Genomic DNA, 12,180 nt, shown 5'->3' with positions numbered 1-12,180 from the left:
GGGGGCATGCGTGCATCCGTATCCCTCCCTTGGTCGACTTATCTGCCCCCACCTGACAGAACCTCCTAATCACTGTATAGGTCCATAACATATGCATTATATCCGCCACATCATGAGCACACCTGGGACAGTTCACTGAACTGTGATCCGTGTGGGGTCAGATATGCTCTGTGCGTGACATACCATTGTATGAGTTTAAATCTGGAATTCCTAAATACTTTTTTAGTATATAGCAAAACTCTTTTCCATTAATCATCTGTAAAAGCTTTCCCCAAATCCTCTTCCCACCTTGCATGTACTGCCAGGGCAGATTCGCAGACTATTCAGAAATAGGTCGTACCGCCTAGAAACCATGTGGCCCCCACCCCTTTGACACGTCATACCTGATATCCAGGACCAGGTCAGCCTCAATGCCCTCTCGGAAGTCTGGCCATCTCCCTTCGATCTTCCTGACAAGGCCTAAATACAACAGGAATTGACTGCTATGCAAGCCAAAGTCCTTGGTCAAGGTCGAGAAATCCATCATTCTCCCATCTTGCAGTAAATCCCCCACCGTTCCTATCCCATTATTCACCCAATGCCTTCTGAACTGTTTAACTATGTCCACTTGTTCCCCAAGCATTCCTACCAGAGGGACATTAAGGGAGTAAGGGTCGGAAGTCCCCATGATTCTCCAAACCCTGCGCCACGATTCCCTGCAAAGCACAAGGAGCTGAGAGGGGCGCGTGAGCAGGGCCCACTTCACCCACAATACTATTTTCAAGAAATATTGCCCTATCATCGGTTGCAGAAGTAAATTATCCTGCAAGACCTCGTCCCCAGCCAACTCGGTACAAACTGCAACTGCCCTGCCAAATAATATAGCTCAAAATGGGGTATTCTGACCCCCCCCCCCACTACTGCCATACTCCCTTTCAAAGTGCTTAATGCAATCCTGTTCCTCTTCCCACCCCACAGGAAGCCAATCCATATGACCCAAAGAACCTTCTAGGTATGTTATAAGGTGTATTAACGAAATTATATAAGGCGCTGAAGTACGACCATTTTCAATAAAGCAGCCCTACTGGGCATACCCAGGGGCAGCCTTTTCCAGAACTTCATGGTATTACCAATGTTGTATAAGGCCCTTTGCATGCTATGCTCATGCAAGGAGACAAAATCATGAGAAACGTTCAAACTTAGATATCAAAGGGTATCTGGTTTCCATTCCAGTCCCAAGTCAGGCAGTGGATCTGGAGTCAGAGGTCAGAGTTTTGCAAGCAGAACTAAACTGGACTTTTCATGGTTGACACTGATACCAGAAAGCTCAACAAAGCGATCAATTTTGTCAAGGACATATGTTACGTTGGTCTTGGGTTGGTTAATATATAGCCGCATGTCGTCTGCTTACATGGAGACCAGGTGCCCTAACCCGTCTATCAAGATACCTTCTTCCGAAAAGTCCGATCTAAGGAATGCGGCCAGCGGTTCCAAAGCAAGGATGAAGAGCATCTGGGACAGAAGGCAGCCCCGTTTAGGACTTTTATACAGTTCCCATGTCTTCGACATCTGCTTCCCTGTCCTCACTATGGCCATGGGTGCGGTATAAACTAGCTTGACCCACCTAAAGAAGGCAGCCTCTATGCCAAAATGACCAGTGTTTTTAGCAGGCAGGGCTTCCTGACTGAGTCCAATGCCTTGACGGCGTCCAAGGAGAGCACTGCGCAGTCTACCTGTAGGTGTTTAGTCCTGTCTATCACATGATGCAGTCTCCTTAAATTCCACCAAGTACTTCTACCAGTGATGTACCCAGTCTGATCAGTATGTACCAGGACTCCTATCACCCTTTTCAGTCTATTTGCTGATACAGCTATGAGGATCTTGCTATCTTGATTGACCATGGAGATGGGTCTATAGGAATCACAATGTAGCAGGGATTTACCAGGTTTGAGGTTGGGCACAATGGCGGCCTCCCTCAAACTGTGAGGCAGCATTCCCATCTCATAAGCCTCTTCTAACATCTCTAGGAGTTTAGGTGCTAGTATTTCTTCAGTGGAATCTGCCTAGCCTTTCCCATTTTTCTGTGTATTTCTGGCTCAGTGCTGTTAATTTCGCTGTCCCTTTTTTTTGTCCCTTCCCCACTACCCTCCGCTGCCGCTGTAGCAGCCCCTGTGTCAGTAAGAGCCTGCAATATTTCCTTCCTGTGGCCAACCATGTTTCCAATAGCCAGCCCTGCATGACTATCTTGAAGGCATCCCAAAGCGTGTTGGTTTTCTTGGCACTGCCCGTATTCGTTTCAGAATACTCCTCAATCCTGTTCTCTAGGTATCCTTTAAATAAGTCATCCAGCAAGGCGTCCGCTTCAAACGCCAATTAGGGATCAAAGTTCTCTGAGATTCTCTGCCACGTGGTTGTCAGCGGGGCATGGTTAGAAAGGACACTGGCCAAGTAATCTGTCAACAAACTCACTCAGGGTCTCCCGTCTAGTGAAAATGTAGTCAATGCAAGTTTGCACTTCGTGTGGAGCCGAGCAGTGCGAGTAGCCACAAAGCCGCACCATGCACTGCCCTCCAGATGTTCACTAAATCCAAATGTCTCAACGGGGAACCCAAGGTTTTATCTGGCTGGTGTAAGGAAGGCATGGTATCAAACAGTGAAGACAGACACAAGTGATCACAGTTCAAGGGTGTTTATTGAACTTCAGTGGGTTGGTTGAATGCCTATCTAAGCCTAAAATCTAAAGATGGGAGCAAGCTACGGCCGTCAAAAAATAACACAGTCCTAGTCAAGTCTCTGTCAAAATAAAAGGTCCTATACTAATAAACCTATTGCCAATCCTTACTTCTAAATACAAAAGGGTGTGGGACAATTGTGTATGCAAAAAGAAAACTGTTCAAGAAACGATATGGCTGGCTGGTGGAGCAGTTGGCTTCCCTTGCCCACGTTTTCAACACTGGGCAAGGTGGCACGGTCGAGCTTTGCACACACTCTGGCTTCTCTGCCACAAGGATACAGTTCAAAGCAAAGGTGTCGGGCCTTTTGCCAAAGCTTCTTTTCCAATAGCAGTCTCTTACTGCAGAGGGCCTGTCGCAACAATTAAGCACCAAAGTTCCTTTCTTCTCAGGATTTTCACATATACAAACTCTCGTTTTTAATATTCATCATGGGTCTCTCTTGGACCCCTTTTTACCACTATGCTGACAACCTCATTCAGGCTCGGACCATGAATCTCCCTCGTTCGGGCTCGGATCCTTTTAGCACAATATTCACTTTCGGTCTCCCTCGTTCAGGCTCGGACCATGCAATCTCACTTTCTACGTTTTCCTCTTGATATCAAAATCAAAGACTTTCGATTGTGCGATGGGTTTTGCTTAACCATCGCAGGGCCATTTCAATTCACTTCACACAATGTTCTTACTCCTCTTGGCTGGATACCTTTACAGAGACCTTCGATTGGGCACCCACCCGGAGACCGACCAATCTGCCACTGGTATTGTATCTTTCAAACATTCATCAGCAATTCAGCTTTATTCGCGTCTTTCATCACACGCCTTTTAACAATGTTTGTTCCTGTGCTTGTTATACAATGTTGCCGTTTGCAACCTTGACTCCAAGTCAGACCGGTCTGGCATTGGCCTCCCCAACTCACCGGCTTTGTTGATCTCTTTGCTGCTACTTTGTCCTTAGAGCAAAGGACGATACCACAGCAGCTGCTGCTCCTCCTCGACTTGGTCAGCTACGCAGGACGGCCTCTGGTATCTCTGACACACAATGCAGGATTTTTTAGCCTGGTTTGCTGGCCTTACGTTTTCTGATCGAATCCTAGTGAAACAAAGTGCTCGAATGACCAAAAGTTCGAACACTTTGTTTTCGGACATTTCAACCCCGATAATTTGTTAAAGCACACATTCTCTCACACACACACCCATAACACCACCCCCACCCCAGCATACCCCCACCCACACCACCAACATAAAGAAACCCCACTTACCTTCACCTTCACGCAGGTTCCTGCAGCGCCAGTTCCCTTTCACTTCTGTGATTGGGAACTGGCACTGCAGGGTCCTTTTCTTTTCTTGTTTTTTTAAATATATATATATATATATATATATATATATATATATATATATATATATATATATATATATATCATTTTTTAACGGACGGCTGCATGGGTGTCCCCCGCAGCCCCCGCTCACTATACCATAAAGTATAGTGAGCAGGGCAATGCGGGGGCCACCCCCGCAGCCCCGTTTTTTTTTTTTTTTAAATGCTATCACCAAAGGATCGAACTTTTGGTGTTCGATCCTTTGGTGATAGCATTTTTTAGAACTTTTAGTCGTTTCAACCTTTTTTTTCCGGTCATTTCGACCTAAACCTTCTGATCTACAAGGTTTTTGAAAGTAACAGTTTCCTGTCAGAAAGGTCAAGGGTATTTCCCTCCTTGCGAACCCTTCTTGGTTTTCCGTCTTTCTCCCCTCATTCAGCTGCCTTCTCGAAACTGCTATTCCTTTGTGTGCTTTTCCTTGCCTACAGCGTGCTCTCGTGCTCTGCCCTTTATTTGTGTGTGAAGTTTAATGGAAGTCTTAAAGGAGAGGCAGCAGGAGATATATATCCCTGGGGACTAGCGGGTTAGACACCTTCTGGTTTCTCACACAGGGTAGGTTTCCGATATTTCGTGTCTGATATGTCCATGCTGGGAATAAGGGTGCAAACGTAGTCCCCGCCCCAGATCCACGCGGCCCCTCTGTACGTGGTCATTCTCAAATAGAGTGAATTAAAAAAGACTGTAGCATCGTGGTTAGGGGCGTATTTATTTATTTATTGAGCCTTTCATAGGTGCCGATACAACTGAACAGTTTATCCAGTCGCCACAAGGCAAGTGGGGAGGGAACAAGGAAAGTAAATAATAGTGGCAAAAAACAGAAATATACAAATTATACATTTGTGGTCCTACTAGGCCTTGTGGCTTCTGGACGTGCAAGTGCAGCACGAGGAGTGGTGGGGAAGGTAAGGAAGCAAGGACTGGACAAGTGCTGGTGGGAACCAGTGTGAAGTGCCAAAGGGAGCCAGTGGAGGAGGCCACTGGCTAAGTGCTAGAGCGGAGGAAACCCAGGGCGGGATGCACAGCCGCCAGGCAGGGGACTGCAAGGGCAGTGCTGAGGGAGGCTGGTGTCGACGGGGTAGAGGGCCTGGTAAGAGATTCATAAAGCACCAGTCTGCCAGCCTCAGCGGCGGTGGGGTGATTAGCAGGGATGGGGACGAAGGAAAGAGGCAGAGAAAAGCAGAGTTTTGAGAAGTTTCTGGGATTGCAGGAGATCTGGCTCAAGTCTGAGAGGAACAGCCATTCCAAAGGGAGGCACCAACTGAAGAAAGAGACCTGCACCCCATTCTCTCTCTACTTGGAGAAGCATTTGACAAGCAGAGAGTTGGAGTTGGAGTTAGAGGAGTGGAGGGCTCGAGCAGGGAAGTATTTAGGGAGTGAAGGTTGGAGTTAGGATGGTCCCAAGCCCCAGAAAGCGTTGTGGATGATACAAAGGGTCTTGAATTTGATCCTCACGAGCACTGGGTGTAGGTGAAGAGATTTAAGGGCTGGAGAGATACGGTTCCTGGACTTGAGGCCCAGGAGAAGTCTTTCAACCCATCTCTAGATTAGCTGAAGCGGGCGTAGGGAGGAAAGGGGGAGATTGAGGAGCAATAGTCCAGCCTAGAGATGGTAAGCTTCTGGGGAAAGGTGAGAAAAGGGTAAGGAGGTGAAGCTGGAAGTTGGCTTTCTTGGCCTTCTTGGAAAGGTCCAAGATGTTGGGGGTAAAGGAGAGAGTGGAGTGTAAGGTGACCCTGAGGTTTTTGGCCTCGCATGATGGTGAAGGTGGGAGGGCCCAAGGAGGACGGCCCGAGGGCAGGTGGGAAACTGGGTTCCCAAGTCACAATGAGAAGGATCCCTCGCTTACTGCCATTAAGGCAAAGATCCTTCTTGACAGCCTGGTGGCTGTCAGATAGTCAGGGATGAGAGAGGAGGAGGAGGAGGAGGAGGAGGAAGAGGAGGTAGTAGAGGGGAGTTTAAAGGAATGCTGTGTGTCATCAGCATAACACTGGAAATGAGGATAGAAGAAGGAGGAGGAGGTTGGGTGAGCGAGAGGGTGAGATAGATGTTGAAGAGCCACAGCGAAAGGCTAGAGTCCTGGGGGATGCCATGGGTAGAGAGTGAGGTGTGGAGGAGAAAGGGCCCAGTTGCAACTGGGAAGGCTGTTTAATGAGGAAAGAGGTCAGCCAATCCAGTGCACGGTCTGTGATACCCTGAAGCACACCTCTCTGTTTTCCATAAACCCATGTACCAATGCCATTCTGACCTCATCATCACTTTCTAGTCTCCAACAATTGAAAGGGGACAGAGGGTGCAACTCATGTGAGAAGGCCTCTAGCGTACATCAAAAATGGAGAGCCATTAGGTTTGCCACCCCACTTCCTAGCAATCGTGGCCTTCCTGTCAGCCGTAAGGTGCGTTTCCTGAAATAATGCAACTTTTACCCCTATCCTTGTCATATATATGTGCACCTTCAGTCACTTTATATAATTATGTAGACCCGGACATTCCAGGTGATAACTTTCAAATCGCAAGCCATCCATCAGGTCCCACTGGGCCCCATCTCTTCCCACAGGACCACCTCCACAGCCCCATGCCCCCCTTCAGAGACTGCTTCAAAACAATTGTAAATAAGGGAGACCAGTATAAATAACCCAGGTGGCCAGGGAGCTTGCGGTAGCCACATGGAAAAAAAAAAGACATACTGCATACCTGTGCATTGACTGTAAGTGTGACCGTGATAACATACCAACCCACCAACATGCAAGTCAACCATTCTCAGCAAAAGCTGCTGTAAAGGAAAAAAGGCAAGGGAGGTAACCCAACAACTTTCTCCCGATCCAAAAAAATAACGGTGCAGCAGCAGATCGCAAGTTCAGGCTCAGCTGCCTCTCCCGCACAGGCCTACCCCTCCTGGGGCAGCAGACGGCAGCATGATGCTGCAAAACAGACATCCTAAATTGCAACTCGAGTGTGGCAGTCACCTGCAGAAACAGCCATCACGGCACCAGCCCTGTGTTCATGTATCTAATTGTTACATGCTCCCGCAATCTGTTAAGCATCTGTCGCGCACTTCCATCCATGAGATAAGAGAAGCAAAACAAGGAAAGGGGGTTACTCGTATGTCATGAGTTCAAAATGCTATGGCGCATTATTCCCCAGACCGGGAGTATGTCCATCCAAGAGTGTGCCTCTGATGTGTCTTGAAGAAATGCGACCTGCAATTGTGTAGCACCTTGGGCCTGGCTGGATAAATCAACATATATCGTAAGTTCGCCCTACGTAGTCGCTCCTTGGTGGGACCAAACATTGCTCTGTATTGTTGCACCAAACCGGTGTAGTCAGGGTATATCGCCAACTTCGAGGATGCTCAGACAATGTTCCCTCCTTCTCTGGAAAAAGGCAAAATCCTCTCCCTGTGCTCTATAATTGATGATTTTTTCCAGTCTTGGAGGGACGGCAGGGAGGGACCTTTGTGTCAGGCCCTGTGTGCGCACTCTACTGTAAAGCCTTGCTTTAACGTGCCAGAGCCTACCTCCTGCAATAATACATCTTTAACATATGCCATAGGATCACTGCCCTCTTCCCCCTCAGGGAGGCCAAGGATATGGTCTCCAGTAATGTTAGCGAATAGAAAACTGAGAATGACTTTTTTACTGGACCCATAATAACGAAAGAATGTCAATCTTTTTATGAAATGTATATGCGGGTTGGGGGGGGTGGAGAGGGCTTTGGGGAGGCTTTAAAAGCACAGGGAAATGGGAGGGTTCGGGGGAAGGACCCCCCCCCCCAAATAAAAAATCAATATTATTTTTGTTCTAAAAGTTTCGGTAAAAAAGCATTCTCTGAAATCATTTGTTATAGATCCAAGGATTTTGATGTTATTTCTGTAGGCCCTCCCCACTGCATCCTCCACTCAGTATTCCAGGACTCTCACTTTCTGAATCAGGTCTATTACTTGAGCTTGAGTGGTAGTTCGACTAGTCGTATTATCCCACACTTGCGATTGTGTGGTACTCGGGCGGTATGCAAGTGCACGCACATCTTGTCTTAACAGGCCAACATCCACAATGACTGCATTGATCTTATGATCCAGTGCCCTCTTCAGTGCTGCAATTGCTGCCAGGATATGACGCTCTCCCTGCTGACTCACCGACGCCAGCTACATCTATGGTGGTGTGTGGCTGATTCGCAGTCCCCCCTTCCTTCTGCGCAAAGGTCTCCATGACTGTCTGTCTGTTTGGCCTTTACCTTATGATGTCTGTCCAACATTGGCGAGTGGAGCCAGAGTGCTGAGCAGGTAAAGGCTACTTTGACCAGTGCAGTGTCCACTATGCATGGGTACAGTGCAACTCTTGCAAGAAGTATGTACCCAGATGTGAAAGTAGGTCCACTTAGCAGCGAAGGTGTTGCCCCGATCTCTTATTATGAATGTCGCTCACAACCAGCCACCTCACGAGGTCACATCTGAACTGAATCCCAACTTGTACATTCCAGGGATTATGTAGGCGTGATGTTTCACTCTGCCATCCACAGCCACCCAGGCACACCCAATTCACCCTGTGATGGGTCCACTGCGCAAGCTCAACCCTTCCAGGGTACCAGGGGTCCAAACTCCTGCTCCTCCTCCTTTCCTCTGCACCTAGATGCTGATGTCACAGGGGGACCAATTTAGGGACCTGCAGACTCTTTCAATGTGCAAGTCAGCTTACTTGTGGCAAGTATGCAGGCACAGCCCAACAGTTCTCCAACCAACCTTCTGCTAGCCACAGGATACGTGCACCGGCAAGAATCCCCCCTCCCCCAAGAAGTGTTCGGTGCGCTTCCTGGGCTCGTGAGCCCAGTGAGCTCCCCCCCCACCTCACCTGATTGCACAAATGGTGGTCTCAGCAGTCTGGAACAGCCGGGACTGAGTCCAACCAGGCCACTGGAGTCCAACTATTCACCACTTCCAATGCTCACCGCAAATCAGATAGCATGGCTCCAGCCCTCCCTGAAGCTTCTCTTCCTCCCTTCAGTCGTCCGATACCTCAACGCTCACCTGGGAGACTCCGCCAGCTCTCCACAACCTATGCACCAGTCGGCTGTGCCGATCCCATGCCTTCTGGCAGAGAAGAGAGCCTCGCACTCCTCCCCGGTGCTTTGGCTCTGTTGGCCACCTCCTCCAGGCACTCTGCCGCTGCAGCCTCGCTGCTGCTCCTCGCGGACTGCCAGTACGCTCTCCGCTTCTTCTAGAACCATACAGCCCAAGCCCTCCAGATCCCCTCCAGGCAGTGCGCCGTCGCCTCATCATCTGCGCTCCATCTGACCCGCCTGAGCCATAGTCAGCGCTCCGCTAGATCGGGGGTACATTGTTGAAACACCTGATCACCAGAGCACATTTCTTAAAAGCTCTGTAATGCGCCATTCATCGAAGGATGCATCACTGCTACCTCAATCCGCGGAGATCACTGAATCTCGAACCACTATCTGGATTGGGGCAGTTTAAAGCTGTGAGAAACCTGAAGGTCTCTCACTGTCTGAACCCTGGGGATCTCTTTCTCAGGTGGCCAGGGCACAGCCATCGCCCTTGGATTCAGACCCTCGGGTGGACTAGTGCAGGAAGATCACCTTGGTGAGGGGTCCCCTGGGAATTGGGTTGAGACATCTGATGGCGAGACACAGTATTCCCCCACCCCTTTCTGATACTTTCTCCACCTTTTGTAGGTTATTCTAAATCCTGTCCCGTTGCCCCTCCCTAATTCCAACTAGTACCAACTCAGAAAGGAGGCATAGGATAACCAGGAGAAAGAAATTACATATGTCACCCTATGTACTGCAACAGGACTATTCCCTTGTCTCAGATATGCCCCTACCTGACATTCCTTCATTTGAAATAGAATATTGTCAAACCAGTTCCATTATGCCCCAGTACCTTTCTGTGAAACCGCACATCCGTATTTATTTACCATCGCACACTCGCCCAGATTATTTTGACAAACCCCACACAGTTTTTCCCTAATTAATCAGAAAAACTACAATTCCCACAATCCCTATATACTGGGTTTTTCTACAAACACTGAGACAAGGAATAGGGTACCTGAGAGAATGAAGATCTCTCAAAATGCCACTGAGACAGAAGAAAGACTGTGCCATATTAAGAATGGACTGTCCTGCTAATGAGGCCAGGCAAAGTCAGGCCACCCTTTCTAACTACACACTCCTGACTCCACTTAACAATCCCAGGAAGTATAAAAAGCAGAGCAGGAGAACACATTTTGAGTGAGCTGGGGATGCTGGAGGGTGCCAGGACGCCAGAGAGAGCTGTGGGGCTCAGAGGAACCTGGAAGGTCAGGAGGAGAAAGAACTACCCAGACACTGAGCCTGACTGCGCAGGGGAGGCTGCAGTGAGCTGTGGCAACTTTGCTTCTAGGGAGTCTAAACTAGGGGCAGCAGGGGTTACCTGGTTGCACCCACAACAATGCTCCTCCCCTGGGCTAAACAGGAGAGCCCAGGCCTCTGGGGGGCAGATGGCGAGACCCTGGCCACAGGTAAAATTCCCCATATGCTCCGGCAGCTCCTAAAAGCTCGAGAATTAGGTTTCTGGGGAGCCTAGGAAGTGCAAGTAAAATGCCAAGAACTGCATTATGGACTGGCAGTCCAAAGAAATGTTTTTGTTTTGTTTGGATGAATTGAAGAAGGGTCCAAGCCCGGCAGAGGGAGGCCCTTTGAACCTTGAGAGGGGTCCAAGCCCGGCAGAGGTAGGCCCTTTGTGAACCTTGAGAGGGGTCCGAGCCTGTCAAAGGGAGACCCTTTGTGAACTTTGGGAGGGGGTCCAAACCCGGTGGTCGGAGACCCTGAAAGACTAGCAAGGCTAAGCAGTGAAGAAAATAGAAAGCTGAACCTTCAACACAGCCGGTGAGTCGGGGCCAACATACACGAACCAGGTTTGTGAATGAATGAAGGTTGAGTGGCGACAAAGTATCGTGAGAAACCAAGCGTAAAAGCATTAGATGGGAAGACACGAGAAGATTGCCGGAAACTGATAAATACTTTTTGAACTGTGCAGTGTTGAACGAAGGGTACAAATCAACTGAGTGGTCAGGCAAAGGGAAACTGCCCAGTTCAAAGTCTTGGTGAGATGTGTTTCGAACTCTGTGATTGAAGAGAGAGAGAAGTAATACAAGGAAACGCTTGTGAATGTTAATAGGCTTGCGCCGACTGAGGGAAGCCAGAGAAATTGTGAAAGTTGACTACTGTAACCCCGGTTGAGCGGAACCAAAATGAAAGTGAACTTTGCATGAGAACTACAGATACCAGAAACCATTACACCGTCGGGAATAAAGTCGAAGTGGTCATGCGAGGTTCCGAGGCAAACCTCCCTCACACAATCGAAAGTCTTTGACGTGAGTGAATAATTGAAGGAGGTCCGAGCCCAACAGAGGGAGACCCGTTGTAAGCAACATTATGAAACAAAGAGACTTGTGATAACACTGAGAAATGGCACCATTGATTTGATTTGAACTGTATCCAGAGGCTCACAAGTGTGTTCCAAGCTCCAATGAGATGCCTTGTCCCGTGCCTGAAAACGTGGGGAAGGGGAACACATTTACTGAGTCATTCTGACTTATTATTTCCTGAACATTTATCATTTATGCATTGCAATATCCCACCCACTTTTTGTTATATAGAGTAGGGTTTGGCAATATTCTTTTTTTTTTTAATATAGGCCATCTTTATTTTGACACAACACGACCATGACAGAGTTTTCGATTATTTGATGGTGGTAACTTGCTCCCATCTGTAGATTTAGGATTAGGTGGGCGTTTATGATACCGTTGTTGAAGTTCAATAAACACCCTTGAACTGTGGTCACTTATGTCTGTCTTACTGTTGATACCATGCCTTCCTTACAAACCTTATCATTTAAGGATCTTGCGGGATCTCAGAGACCAGACTGCCCCATCGTATGGCTGCTCTTGCCGGGTGACTTCTTGTGGCAGGCTAATAATTACCCCTGCTTTGCCTGAGCACATAACCTTAATTCCAAGTGACGGGGTCCTTGCATATGTTACTTGTTATAAATGTGGAGAATCTGAGGGGATTCCCCCCAAGAAGGGTGTACTTGGTTTCGCTGA

General features: G+C 48.3%; 1 protein-coding gene across 2 annotated transcripts in view; it reads left to right on the top strand.

Annotated features, from left to right (window-relative positions):
* COG6 (component of oligomeric golgi complex 6) overlaps window positions 1-12,180 on the top strand; it is a 1,358,763-nt gene that overhangs the window by 34,551 nt on the left and 1,312,032 nt on the right. The gene's annotated exons all lie outside the window — the stretch shown is intronic.

The sequence above is a fragment of the Ambystoma mexicanum genome, chromosome 7q (assembly GCF_040938575.1).
Source record: "Ambystoma mexicanum isolate Mex_15411 chromosome 7q, UKY_AmexF1_1, whole genome shotgun sequence".
Classification (NCBI taxonomy): Eukaryota; Metazoa; Chordata; class Amphibia; order Caudata; family Ambystomatidae; genus Ambystoma; species Ambystoma mexicanum.
Note: the sequence above shows the minus strand (reverse complement) of the source record. Positions and strands in the feature narration are given on the sequence as shown.